General features: G+C 41.2%; 2 protein-coding genes across 4 annotated transcripts in view; one reads left to right on the top strand and one right to left on the bottom strand.

Annotated features, from left to right (window-relative positions):
- The window catches only part of LOC144699826 (transmembrane channel-like protein 7), a 63,310-nt gene extending 60,894 nt beyond the window's left edge, over positions 1 to 2,416 (bottom strand). Inside the window, exon 1 of one of the 3 annotated variants that reach the window (XM_078571115.1) lies at positions 2,324 to 2,416. The gene's annotated coding sequence lies outside the window, so the exon portion shown is untranslated. The remainder of the gene's footprint in view (positions 1 to 2,323) is intronic. The other 2 variants (XM_078571114.1, XM_078571112.1) reach the window with 2 other exon arrangements.
- tmc6b (transmembrane channel-like 6b) overlaps positions 2,366 to 12,390 on the top strand; it is an 82,141-nt gene continuing 72,116 nt past the window's right edge. Inside the window, exon 1 of the mRNA XM_078571111.1 lies at positions 2,366 to 2,495. The gene's annotated coding sequence lies outside the window, so the exon portion shown is untranslated. The remainder of the gene's footprint in view (positions 2,496 to 12,390) is intronic.

The raw sequence follows: 12,390 nt of genomic DNA, 5'->3' as shown, positions 1-12,390 counted from the left end.
GAGATAGTGAATAAATGCTGATCTTGCCAGTGATACCCACATCCTGTGACTGAGCTTAAAAAAATGTAGACATGACCTTAACACCTTGTCATCATCACTCCTGCTTTACAAAACCCTACATATACGACTAGAAAAATTAAATCTGAATTATTTATACTGTGCAGCAGGATGGAAATGCGAGAGAACTTTCTGACATTTGTCTAAAGGTGTAAACAGGAAACTAGAATGCGCGGGATCAGGCTGCATGGGGAGTCTTTGCAGGATGTTGAAGGAGAGTTAAAAGATTGTCAATGAATTTTCAGAATTGTATTTTGTACAATGTCACTGTTATTCTTTACATTCAGCCATCAGCCACTCAAGCTGAAATTAAGGGGCAAGTAACTAAGCTTTCACATGGAATCTGGACTCAGGCTAAACCAACACAAATTAAACAGTATGTTTAAAATAAAATGCCGCAAGTTTCTTACAAAATTAGTACTATTTCTAAAGAAAAGTTCTAAGGTAATTATATAATATTCTAACCTACAGCATGGCTTGCTTTTTAAAAGCACTTTTAATGTTATAAAATGTCCTATGCCATGTAATCAGACAGCAGAAAGACCAACGTGGAAACAAAGAAGGTAGTAATAGTATAGTTAATGTAGATTTTAGGAAGTGTCTTAAAGGAGAAAGGTACATGGAAGGAATTCTAGAGTTTATGACCTAGACTGTGGAAGGCACAGTCACTAATGGTGCAGCAAACAAAATCAAGTTCTCAGAGGGTTGTAGGGTTGGAGGAAGTTACAGAGATAGGGAGGGGTAAGGGCTTGGAGGAATCTTGAAAGCAAGATTGAGAATTTTAAATTGGGGCATTGGTGGGCCAAGTGCCAATGCAAGCCGGTGACACAGGAATGGAAATTGGTTTGAGTTAGGATACAGACAGCTAAAGCTTTGGATGAAATCAAGTTATTTGAAGGTGGAGCATGGGAGGCCAATCAGGAGAGTATTAGAGCAATGGAATAAGGAGGAAAAAAATCGGATGTATGAGGGTTTCTGCAGCAGTTCGGCTGAGGGAGGAGCAGAGATCTGCCATATTATGGAGGTGGAAGGGAGGGGATATGTGGTCAGAAGCTTAGGGTCAAATAGAACATCAAGCAAATAGTCTGGGTCAGTGGCCAGAAAGATGATGGCATTGGGGGCTAGGGAGCGGAGTTTGTGGTGGTGGCCAAGGACAATGGCTTTGATTTGTCCAATGTTTAACTTTTCTTTTATTCTGTCACAGATGTCACTGGCAAGGTGAGCATTTGTTGCCCATCCTAATTGCTCTGCCATTTCAAAGGACAGTGAAGAGTCAACCACAATGCTGTGGGCCTGGAGTCACATGTAGGCCAGACCAGGTTGAGACAGCAGATTTCCTTCCCTCAACACCATTGGTGAACCAGGTGGGATTTTACGAAAATCAATGATAGTTTCATGGCACCATCACTGAAATGTGGAGGTGTCAGCTGTGGCTCAGTTCATAGCACCCTCGCCTTTGAATCAGAGGGTTGTGGGTTCATGTCCCACTCCTGGAAAACCAAGAACTGTGATTGTACTCGAAAGAAGTTGCAATCTGTGACTGTTGGTAACTCGAAAGAGTTTCCCACATGCTTGCTGGGCTTTCCTGATGGTACAGCCTTTCAACCAAGAACTGTGATGTAGGGAGGTGTCAGCTGTGGCTCAGTTCATAGCACCCTCGCCTTTGAATCAGAGGGTTGTGGGTTCATGTCCCACTCCCGGAAACCAAGAACTGTGATTGTACTCGAAAAGAGTTGCAATCTGTGACTGTTGGTAACTTGAACGAGTTTCCTACAGGTAGGAAGTAGACCAAGAACTGTGATTGTACTCAAAAGAGTTGCAATCTGTGACTGTTGATAACTCGAAAGAGTATCACCGAAACACGCATTCAATTCCAAACGTTTCATTCATTAACTGAATTAAAATTCCACCAGCTGCCATTTGAACCCATGCCAGAGGCGATTAGCCTGGGCCTCTAGATTGGGAGAGCAGTGACTTTACCAACACAACCACCCATTTCCTGGTGGAAATCTATGTTTATCCCATATTCTATCAACATTTGCGGTCGACAAGAGTTAAAGATTGGCTTTCGACGACGGCTACACTGCGGGGGGGGGGGGGGGAAAGTACTTAATTGGCGGGTAAAGTGCTTTGGGACATCCTGAGGCGGCGCTCTATTAATGCAAGTCTATTTTTTTTTTTGATTTTTTTTTTGAAATAAATAGTCGACGGTCAATTGCAAATTACAAACGTACATTTTTGGCGAATGTTCAATGGAATGAATTACCGAGGAAGGTGAACTACATCTCCCAGAAGGCTGAGGCGGGTCCGCGGCGGAGCTCTGCTGGCGGGGAGAGAGTCCGCTTGTGGAGCGCAACAAAGTAGCAGCAACAAGACTGTTACAACCGAAGAGACAGAGCTGGGAAGCCGAGCGCAGACGGGGCGACACAATCCCTCAGGTAATAATAATAATAATTATTATTCTTTTTTTTGGATACAGTGTTTCGAGGCGGCATTTGGTTCGTGCTGTTTGACAACGTAAAAGTAACACAGACAGCCTCGGGCAGAATCCCTTCACTGGGCGACGCTCAGGAACTTCGAAGCTATTGTTATCAGGACGTCCGCTTCGTTCGGTTTCCGTGCGATCCCGGTTACCTGGGTCCTGAAGCCCAGGGAGATCCCAGCCTTTCAAACTCGATCGAGAGGTCGGGGGGAGGGAGGGAGGGAGGGGGGTCAGCGTTCTGGAGGTTCCCCACTTCCAATTCCCGCATCGTTTAAGTTCTTACATTCGTATTCCCGGGGGGCAGATACATTTTTTTTCCCATTTGGAAGCTTTTTGCAAATAGCCACTTAACGTTTGGCGGCTCGCCAGCCTTGCCCGAGGAGTTAAAACCTGTGTTTGGAACCGATAAATGAGCCCCATGGTTACACAGAAGGGAAAGGAGCTACTAAGACCATCGCAAACAGCTATATTAGTTTTCACTCTTTGCGAGAAACCAGAACTAATTGTAGAACATTGAGGTACAGAAGAAGGCTGTGAGGTTGAGCTGTTGCCCAAGGGTGATTGAAGCAAACCACTAATGTGTTTTGTGATGTTATGTGCTCCCAAAATTAGAGGGAGCAGGCGAGATAGGCTCTCCGCTCTTCGCCTGTTCACTAATATAGTGTGTATGTGTGGTTATTATAAAGAATAACACATTGTACGAATGTACTGTTACAGTTCGTGTTGCTGTGTTTCATGCCATCATTTTGCACATTGGATGGAAAATTCTCCACCCAATTCTGCAAACATTGTTGTGTTAGAAAAAGCAAGGCAGCTGGTTCTTCAGTCAAATTGAAGATCCCTTGCAGCTACTTTGCCTCAGCCAGAAGGATAGTTTTTTTTTAAAAAAGGGGTAAACAATCCACTGACCCCACTCTTTCTGCTTACTGAACAAACTGCCCTCTGCAGCTTATTTAATTGCTTAACAATTGTCCTTGAAAGCATCATGCCCTTGAACACATTTGAGTGAAAATCCAGAATAATTGGCATTAAATTTCATTGGAATGACTTTTCCTATTCGCAGTAATTCAGGAACTATACTGTTGAAGGGGATGTTTTAGCATTTCTATAACCTTTAATACTAATGAGAGGTTTATCCAGTTCTTTTGCAAAAGAGCTACTTTTCTGTAATAATTAGTCACAATTTAAATACAAGTATGATTGGCTACTTACTATCAGAGGTTGTGAGACATGGTTCACGTGGTCTATTAAATATTAAAGCACCTTCTGCCCCTTGTGTTTATTGTTTTGGATGCCATTTAAAAAAAAAATACATGCATAATTGCACAAAAGTGTTTGCAGTTCATTCATGGAGTGACTCCAATCGGAAAGAATACTGCTCTGTCAAACCTGGCAGCTGGCCAGTCCCTATGTCATTGTAAACTGCCCGTTGGCCAGTGAAGTTGAATTAACAAAGTCAGCCAGAAGCAATGGTATTTGTTTTCTTTTCGATTTTACATTGCATGACTGTACTTGTCTTCGGCAAGTATGTCATATTGTACTTTTAAAACCTTCAGAGCAATAGTGTTTATCATAAAAGCAAATGTTCATAACAAGAACCATCATCGAAAAGAGTAAAAAACACTTCTTTAAAAACTTGAGTAATTTTAAACAATTTCAGTAATTACATTTAATCCATCTTTTAATTTGTAATGGTTTTGGCAAAGCAAGCTGGTAGGAAACTGTTTAAGGTTATGCCACAGATTCCCAGTAGACCCGCAAACACACAATGTTAGGCATGGACCTGGACATGGCCAAAATCTGAGGTGTCAGGTCAAACATTCAGTACAGCACAGTAAACATTTGAATGCTGTACTGTTTACTACCTGAAGCTCTTCCATGGCCCTGTGACAACACTGCCAACTGGAAAATAGCCCGTAGGGTTGTGTGTGGTATAAAATGGAGCTTGCTCCCTAACACAATTGAAGTTGATTATTGGTCAAAGTTTTGGGTGGAGATTATCAGGCTTCAGCTATTTGCAGTTTCCACACCCCTGCCCTACTATATATGACACATTTAATCAAAAAGGACAATGTGGTTTTAACCAAGCCTGTGTCTGCTTTCTGGGGAAGTGTAGGTGGCGTGGAAGTGGTGGAGGGGATTGGAGTGCAAAACTCAATTCTGAAAAATGTATTTGGTAATGGGACCCCTGCAAACCACATCTGGACTCGGTTCTTGTCAGCACTGATCATATTTAACTGACAAGTTGCTCATATAAAATCAGGAACTTCCTTTCTCACTTTATCAACTCTTAAGCATTTGGGTCTATGTATAGTTTGAATTAGAACTTCTGTTTTTATTCAATAATAAAACCATTGCAGTCTGACTGCAACATTCATGATACAACTCATGGTGCTATAGTGACAACGCTGGGAAAAAGGTACACGGGCTGCAGTATTATTGCAATCTACACAACATGCCCAGTAAGCCTTTGCATTTATGTGCATAATGGATTTATAAAACTGAGTGAGGACAATCATACCCAGTATCTGAAACTTCAAGTGTTTCCTTAATTCCAAGCTTTTTTTCCTCTCTCTCCCCCCCGCCCTCCTGAGCCCCATAATTTTGTTTTCTCTCCATAAGATGCAGAGTTTGCTTGATGTTGTGATAAAGCGACAATAGCTTTGCTATATTTTTCCCAAGTCCAAGCTCTGTGTGTGAGCCTTTCCAGACAGTGTGTCAGTAGCGATATTTGGCCATGTCCTCCGGCAAGGTCCACCACAAAGCTCCCATGTGTGCACTGTTCTCAGCAAATTGTAATGATAACTGGAGCTAATACATTGCAACAGTGACTACGCTTCAAATGTACTTCATTAGCTGTAAAGTGCTTTGAGACTTCCGGTAGTCATGAAAAGCACTATATAAATGTAAGACATTTTTCCCCTAGCTCAGCCTACTTCTTGGCAGACACTGAGGGAAATGGTGGGATTCCTCTCTGCACCAAGTGAGGTTAATTAACTCCGTGCAACCTGAGATGGAACCAAGAATCCTTTTTATCTACCTGGCTTGGTTCTCTGTCAGACCGTGAATTTACGCATGACCCATCGTGGGAAGATGATTTATTTTTTAAGGGAAAGAAACTGGAAACCTTAAAATAAATATTGGAACTACATTGCAAATCTGTTGGCATTTGAGAAGGGAAAGATTAATATTTTCTGTATGGATCCCATGACCCATCAGCGAAGTTCGGCTGAAATTTTTTAAAACACTTCAAGTTTTGCTCTACTTTTGCAATATATAAACTGATTTACTCCCAATAATCTATGAATCTGTGGTGGATTGAAAAGTAGCAACTTCTGATGGCTCTTTATTCAGCATCCAGAAGGGCAAGTTTGTAACAAATCGAAACTAGTTAGGCTTTACACAGCCGAACAAAGTCATAAATGTGAATTTTGGGCAGTTACCATAATTTTTGTTTTTTATGAACTTATTACCATTTTGTTTATGAATGCTTTAGAAAAAAATCAATTCTTATCTCAAACCTAGATTGTTGCCTGTTAGCTGTTGCAGTGACACTCTAGTTTGTACTGGGCACAGACTTCAGCCACTGGTAGTTTGTTAGATAGCTGTACAATCCCACATTACTGACAATTGGTTGTAAAGCTCCTTGGTCCGTGATGGTTCACTGTAGATGCTGAAATGTCCTGCCTTTGACCTTTGGTCGAAACAGATTGGGTATGACCTCATGTGATGCTTAATTGTTTTCTGCTTTCCCTGGTTCCAGAAATCAGTACCCACAAAGCAGTTGGCTCATGAATTGACTTGTCTGAAAATGGCTTCATTTTTTAGGGTATTGGTTGTGCAGAAATAGATGTGAACTCAATTGCCCTTTGTTGGCAAAACAAAGCTTAAGGGACTGAATCAGCCCCGTTGTCCTCAGACAAAAAGCATGTTCCCCATAAACACATGTTATAAAGTTAAACCACAATTGCAAATCATTCTGAAGGGAAATGCATTGTCGTTTTTTTTTCCAGCTGATGTGGACACTGTCAGTCAGATGATATCCGAGCTAACAGCTATTGAAATAAAGAACAATTCTACAAAATTAGAAGTTGAAGTGACAAGTTTTTGTTTCGGTTTTGTTACTTAATAAACACAATTCCTTGATGTAGATGCCTGATGTTCGACTGTTTTCCTCTGATCCCACTTTTGAACCAGTTGTGAAGAGGTTCAGGAGGACAGCCTGATATTCTCAAGCTGTGCTCTGCACTCCAATGGCATAGTTTAGCCCCATATCTCTGAGTGTGAACCTATCGCTGTGTCAAATAGCCTGTTGAGTGGCAGTGCAGTTCATCATTATGACAGCCACAGAACATATCTGGTTTGTTGAACTGAGAATTGAATTTTACATGCCTGCATTCTTGCTAGCGTCTAGTTTCATTATCATATATTTGAAGTACAAAGTCATTTTTTGTTGCAGTAAAATGGATTATCATCAGATCCAGTTCCCTCTTCTAATAGGATGGTTTACTTGGTGCTGCATCTGTCACAAAATGGAGTAGCAAGCCCTCTGTCTGAAAAGAGATCTGTGAAAAATGTGAAACTTGTGTGCACTTACTTAGTTTGGAATCTGCACCTGCTCCCCTGATATTGGTGTTTGTACCATACAATATGGGGACAGTGAATGGAGATAATAAAGATCCATTTATCAATGATAGCTGCACTTTGTAGTTGATTCTGAGAGGAGTCAAATTGTGATCCTGAACATTGTAGAATTCGCACATTTGTCACCTATTCGACATTTAGAAGTGATATAGGGTAGTCAGTCATTTATCGATTTGCATACAAAATCTACCAGCTGAGGGGGGAGAAACGGCTGGTCCATCAAGCTCGCCTTTCACCCTGATAGCCTGAGCGTACATGAATCATCAGTACCAATTTTTCCAGTCCAGTGTATCTGGGGAATGCTCAGTTCCTAGGCACAAAGGACAGGAAAAGGGGTAGGCGACGCCTGTGGGTAAAGTGCTTGTCTCTGCAGAAGATGGAAGCAAAAAAGGTGAGGGGGGAGGGGTGGAATGTAACTGGTTCTTCTTCCTTATTTTCTCCCATCACCACCACCACCACCCCCCTTCTCCATGCTTGAAGGGGGTGCTCATTTTGATGGGTGTCTTTTTAAAAGAAAAAATGGGATGTAGAGAATCTGAGATGGACAGGCAAAGGAGTCCAGAGAACCAAAGCTGATAGGCTTCTATTTTTACTATTCGGGTGCAGCATGAGAGGCTTTATTTTATTGCAGCTGTGTTTGAAAGAGAAGTTTGGTCATCTTGGGATTACAGCAGTTGCTGGGCCTTTTTTCACAGGTGCAAGGTCCTGCCAGGGGATAAGTCTGAGTCTGCAGTGCTTTGGGTCTTAGCTATTGACTTGAAGCCACAAATACAGGCAGATTTCTGTCAGAGGAACTTCATTCTTGAAATTAAAGAACAAGCTTTGGCTCTCTGCCTAGCACTCAGGCACAGGATGGAACAAGAGGATGGATCCCACTGTATCCCGCATTCTAACTAATAGACAGTCAAGAAAGTTTAATTCTTTGGGTCATGAGGGAAAATATGTGGATATAGTAGCTATCAGTCTATCAGATCGATCATTATTGTTTCCCTTACAAAACAGCATAACATTTTGTGGCCTAAATCTTGTCGTCGGTTGTAATCGAGCTTCTTGTAATATGAATACTGTACATACCTGTGTAAAAAGCCACATTTGAGATCAATTTTTTAAGCAAAAATATAAAGGTCGATTTTTAAACAAGCAATATTTTCGAGTGGTTGACAAGTGCTTGATTTGGGCCCACAAAACATGAAGCGAAGTCTAAAACAAAATCATAAGTGATATCTAAAAAAGACCGTTGCTAATGTCCCAATCATGTTCTGCATCAATCTTCCATTGATCTTATTGTGCAGCAGGATGTGGGACTGAGAAGTCATACCTCAGCCAAAAAAATGATATTTCAAACTTGTTGACCATAATTTGGACATGCTACCAAAAATCTAACGATGGTAAGGATATTTTTGTCAGAAGACCTGAAGGTTAATAACTGTGGTGTTCCGTTGATCAATATTTACTAAAAACAATTCTGTGTTTGGCTGAGAGAAAATCTTGTGTAAACAATCACTACATTTCTCTTGCACAGTACAATCTATTCCTGAGTGCATCCTTCACCTAATTTACTAATGTGCTTATAATTCAATTTGAAATGTTATATGCACAGTGTGCAATATAAAATGGCTTAGAGTTTATAATTTTTATTGCACTAATATGTTTACTAATTGCTGCAGCTACACTTGAGGCTTGACATCACTGAGCACTGAGTTGTGCTGCCTCATTCACATTGATGTTTGCTCAGGGCTAGCAGAGTTCTGTCAATGTGGTACCTGGACATTCATTGAAAACAGTATTAACATACTAAGCGACTTGAGAGGATGGTGTGCTTTGTAAATCAAAACATTCAAGTTTTAAAAATGCTGACATTCTGCGGTTGTTGTGAAGCCTGAGTGTTATAAAATTATTCACAGAATAATTGACCTTGGCTTGAATTGACGTGACCTAAATTGTAACTTGTGCTACAGATTCTGCATCTCTGTGATGTAAACATTACATTTAATCAGTGCAACATCTTTTAGTAAAACTGGTCCAAGCTGCTTTTGATCATTGTGTAATCCTTTGGAAAAGCTCACTGATGTACTTCTTGGTGATCGGAGAAAATGGTAAAAGGTACCTAAATCTTTTTGTATCGTTGCCTCCGTGAATCAATTAGCAAAGGCAATAAAGCTGAAAATTAAGTTCAGGGTTTCTTTGCAGACGATGTGTTTTGTTTCTTTTGTAGTGATGCTTTGTCAGGAAATAATCTTCAAGCCCTTGTGCATATCATGTCGTAAAAGGGGTTACATTTTCTCGGGATATTGCTACCCATTTATCAAGAGCAAATGTTGTTTTACTTTTTCCCGATGGTATTGATTTTTCACCTGGCTCACATGGTATTCGCCTTTTGACTAAAACCTGCTGTTTTAGAGGGAGCCATTGTTGTGGCTTTCTCAAAAGTCCTGTTCTTAGAGATAAAGGGTATCTTTCCTTCAAACTATGACTAATAGATGACTCTGCAGACACTTCATTTGGTTCAGACATAAGAATTATCTTGCATAAGACCTGGTCAGGTCTCAGGGTGCTTTGCACACCAATCAAATCAAGAAGTATGCAAAAATGAAAGATGGGCGTGACACTAACAGTTGAAGCTTCGGCAGTATTCTTGCCTTGAGTTCAACAATTTTATTTTTTTTCTTTTAATTTTCTTTTTAACGGGCATTGTACATAAATTGGAAATCATGTTTTATCACATTTCAAGAATAATTAATTGATTGTGAAGCACATTGGAATGCACAAAAGGCAAGCTATAAATGCAGTTTCTTTTTTTACATGTCCAGCACCGTGTCAGGAAATGCCTGTGGGGGAAATAATGTAATCAGTAAAATACAGAAGAAAATTGCAGGTCTTACAGGGATATTTGCAATAGACCCATGTTGTGTGAACAAGTAGATAAGGAGCATTATAAGCGTGCAAAATTGTATGAGCATATAAACAGCTCTAATTAGTCACACCCTTGACCATACCATTCTAGTTTAGCTACATTAGCATCTACCTGATAATATGGAAAATTGCCCAGGTATGTCCTGGCCACAAAAAGCAAGATTGGTACAATCTGGCCACTTCCTATCCCATCAGTTTACCCTTTAATCAGCAGCAAAGTAATGGAAGATGTCATTGATAGTGTTTTTAACCAGTACTTAAACAGCAATAACCTGCTCAGTGATGCCCGGCTTGGGTTCCAGCAGGATCACTCCGCTCCTGACCTCATTCAACCCTTGGTTCAAACATGGACAAAGAGCTGGATTCCAGTGGGTAAAGTGAGAGTGACATCAAGGCAGCTTTTGACTCCATGTGGTACCAAGGAGCCCTAGTAAAATTAAAGTCAGTGGGCATAAGGAATAAAATTTCACCAGTTGGTGTCAAACTAGCACAAAGGGAGGTGGTTGTGGTTTTTGGAGACCAGTCATCTGAGCCTCAGGACATTGTTGCAGGAATTTCTCAGGCAAGTGTCCTAGACACAACCTTTCTCAGCTGATTAATGACCTTCCCTGTATCAAAAGGTTGGAAGAGGCGTGTTCTCTACCACTTGCAATTCCTAAGACAATGAGGCATTCTGTGCCCACGTGCATCAAGACACTGGGCAACAATTGAGGCTTGAGCTGATGTGGCAAGTAACATTTACACCACGCAAGTATCATCTCCAACCAGAGAGAATCCAACTACCTCCCCTTGAATTTTAAACAGCATTACCATTGTTGAACTCCCCCACCATCAACATCCTGGGAACCACTATTGGCCGAGCTAAGTTTCTGGCCAGCCATATAAACATTGCCTACAAGAGCAGATTAGAGACTGGGTACTCTATAACAAGTGACTCACCTCCTGGCCCCTCAAAGCCTGTCCACCATCTACAAGGCACAAGCTCAAGAGTGTGATGGAATACTCTCCACTTGCCTGGATGGAGTTGGAGCTGCACCCAGTCAAGAAGCTCAAAGCCGTCGAGGGTAAAGCAGCCAGCTTAATCGGCACCCCATCCACCAGCTTTAAATATGCACCCCCGCCACTTGTGCAGTGTGGCTGGAATTTGCACCATCTGCAAGATTCACTGCAGCAATTCACCAGGGCTCTCTTGGCACCTTCCAAACCTGTGACCTCTACCACCTAGGAGGACAAGGGCAACAGGCTCCTGGAGGGGAACTTGGGGATGTTCCCAAGTTGCATGCCATTCTGACCTGGAGTTCTTTTGCTATTCCTTCATTGTTGCTGAGTCTGAATCCTCGAACTCCCCACCTAATAGCATTGTGGGAGTACTTGCACTATAAGGATTAAAACGATTCAATAAGATTGGCTCACGATGGCCTTCTCGAGGGCAATTAGGGATGAATAGCAAGTGTTGGCCTTGCTAGCGCCACCCACATCCTTTGAATTAGTTTTAGAAAATGCTGCAATTAATTGAGCTTATCACTGGAATTGGACAAGAAATCTAATTAGAGCACTATTTCCCAACATGATTTGAAAAAAAAAGTTCTGGTTGATTCAGTCAGTGTTTAATCACCGTCATTTTCCATTTTGTCATTTTTGAGTTCGGGCATACTGAACCATATTGTAATTCTACAGCCTGTAATCCACCAATCATTGGAAATTCACACACGATGGGGCAACTATATGAAAAAATAGAGGAGTCAGTGTAATGTGATCAGTGTCACAGTTAATTTAAGGAGTACTTGTTATTGTGCCTTCCCATTTCCCCTAAAGAGACTGTCTGTCTGAGATTGGGGTACAATACTTCAGGCATCTATACTACACAGGCTGAAGAGGGCTTGGTACCCCTGCAGCACCTTTTTTCATGTAAGTCTCATAACTTTTATATAGTACCTTTCGATCTAGAAGAAAAAAATCTTAAAATCTCTCATAATGGGGGTAGTTTTTCCTTTATCACCCGTTTTAGACTTGCACAATGAATCAGCAACATTCGTGAGGGATGTGAAACCAGCTGATGGACATCGAACAAAGTTAAAATTACTGCTGGTGATTGTTAGCGAATCCTGATCTAGATAGCAATTGGGAGAGAGGATGCTGATTTGTTCTTTCCCTTTTATAGCTGGTGAAAATTTGAAGCTGACCATTAAAGTACTGTTGTTGCATTATTTGAGATCTGGCAACTTGGCACTAGCCAGGAATCAAACATTAGATCTTCACATTGGGCTATTTTGTTAAGACTTGGGGAAAGAGGG

This window comes from Cetorhinus maximus, chromosome 24 (assembly GCF_964194155.1).
Source record: "Cetorhinus maximus chromosome 24, sCetMax3.hap1.1, whole genome shotgun sequence".
Lineage (NCBI taxonomy): Eukaryota > Metazoa > Chordata > Chondrichthyes > Lamniformes > Cetorhinidae > Cetorhinus > Cetorhinus maximus.
This window is presented reverse-complemented; position numbering and strand designations above follow the sequence as displayed.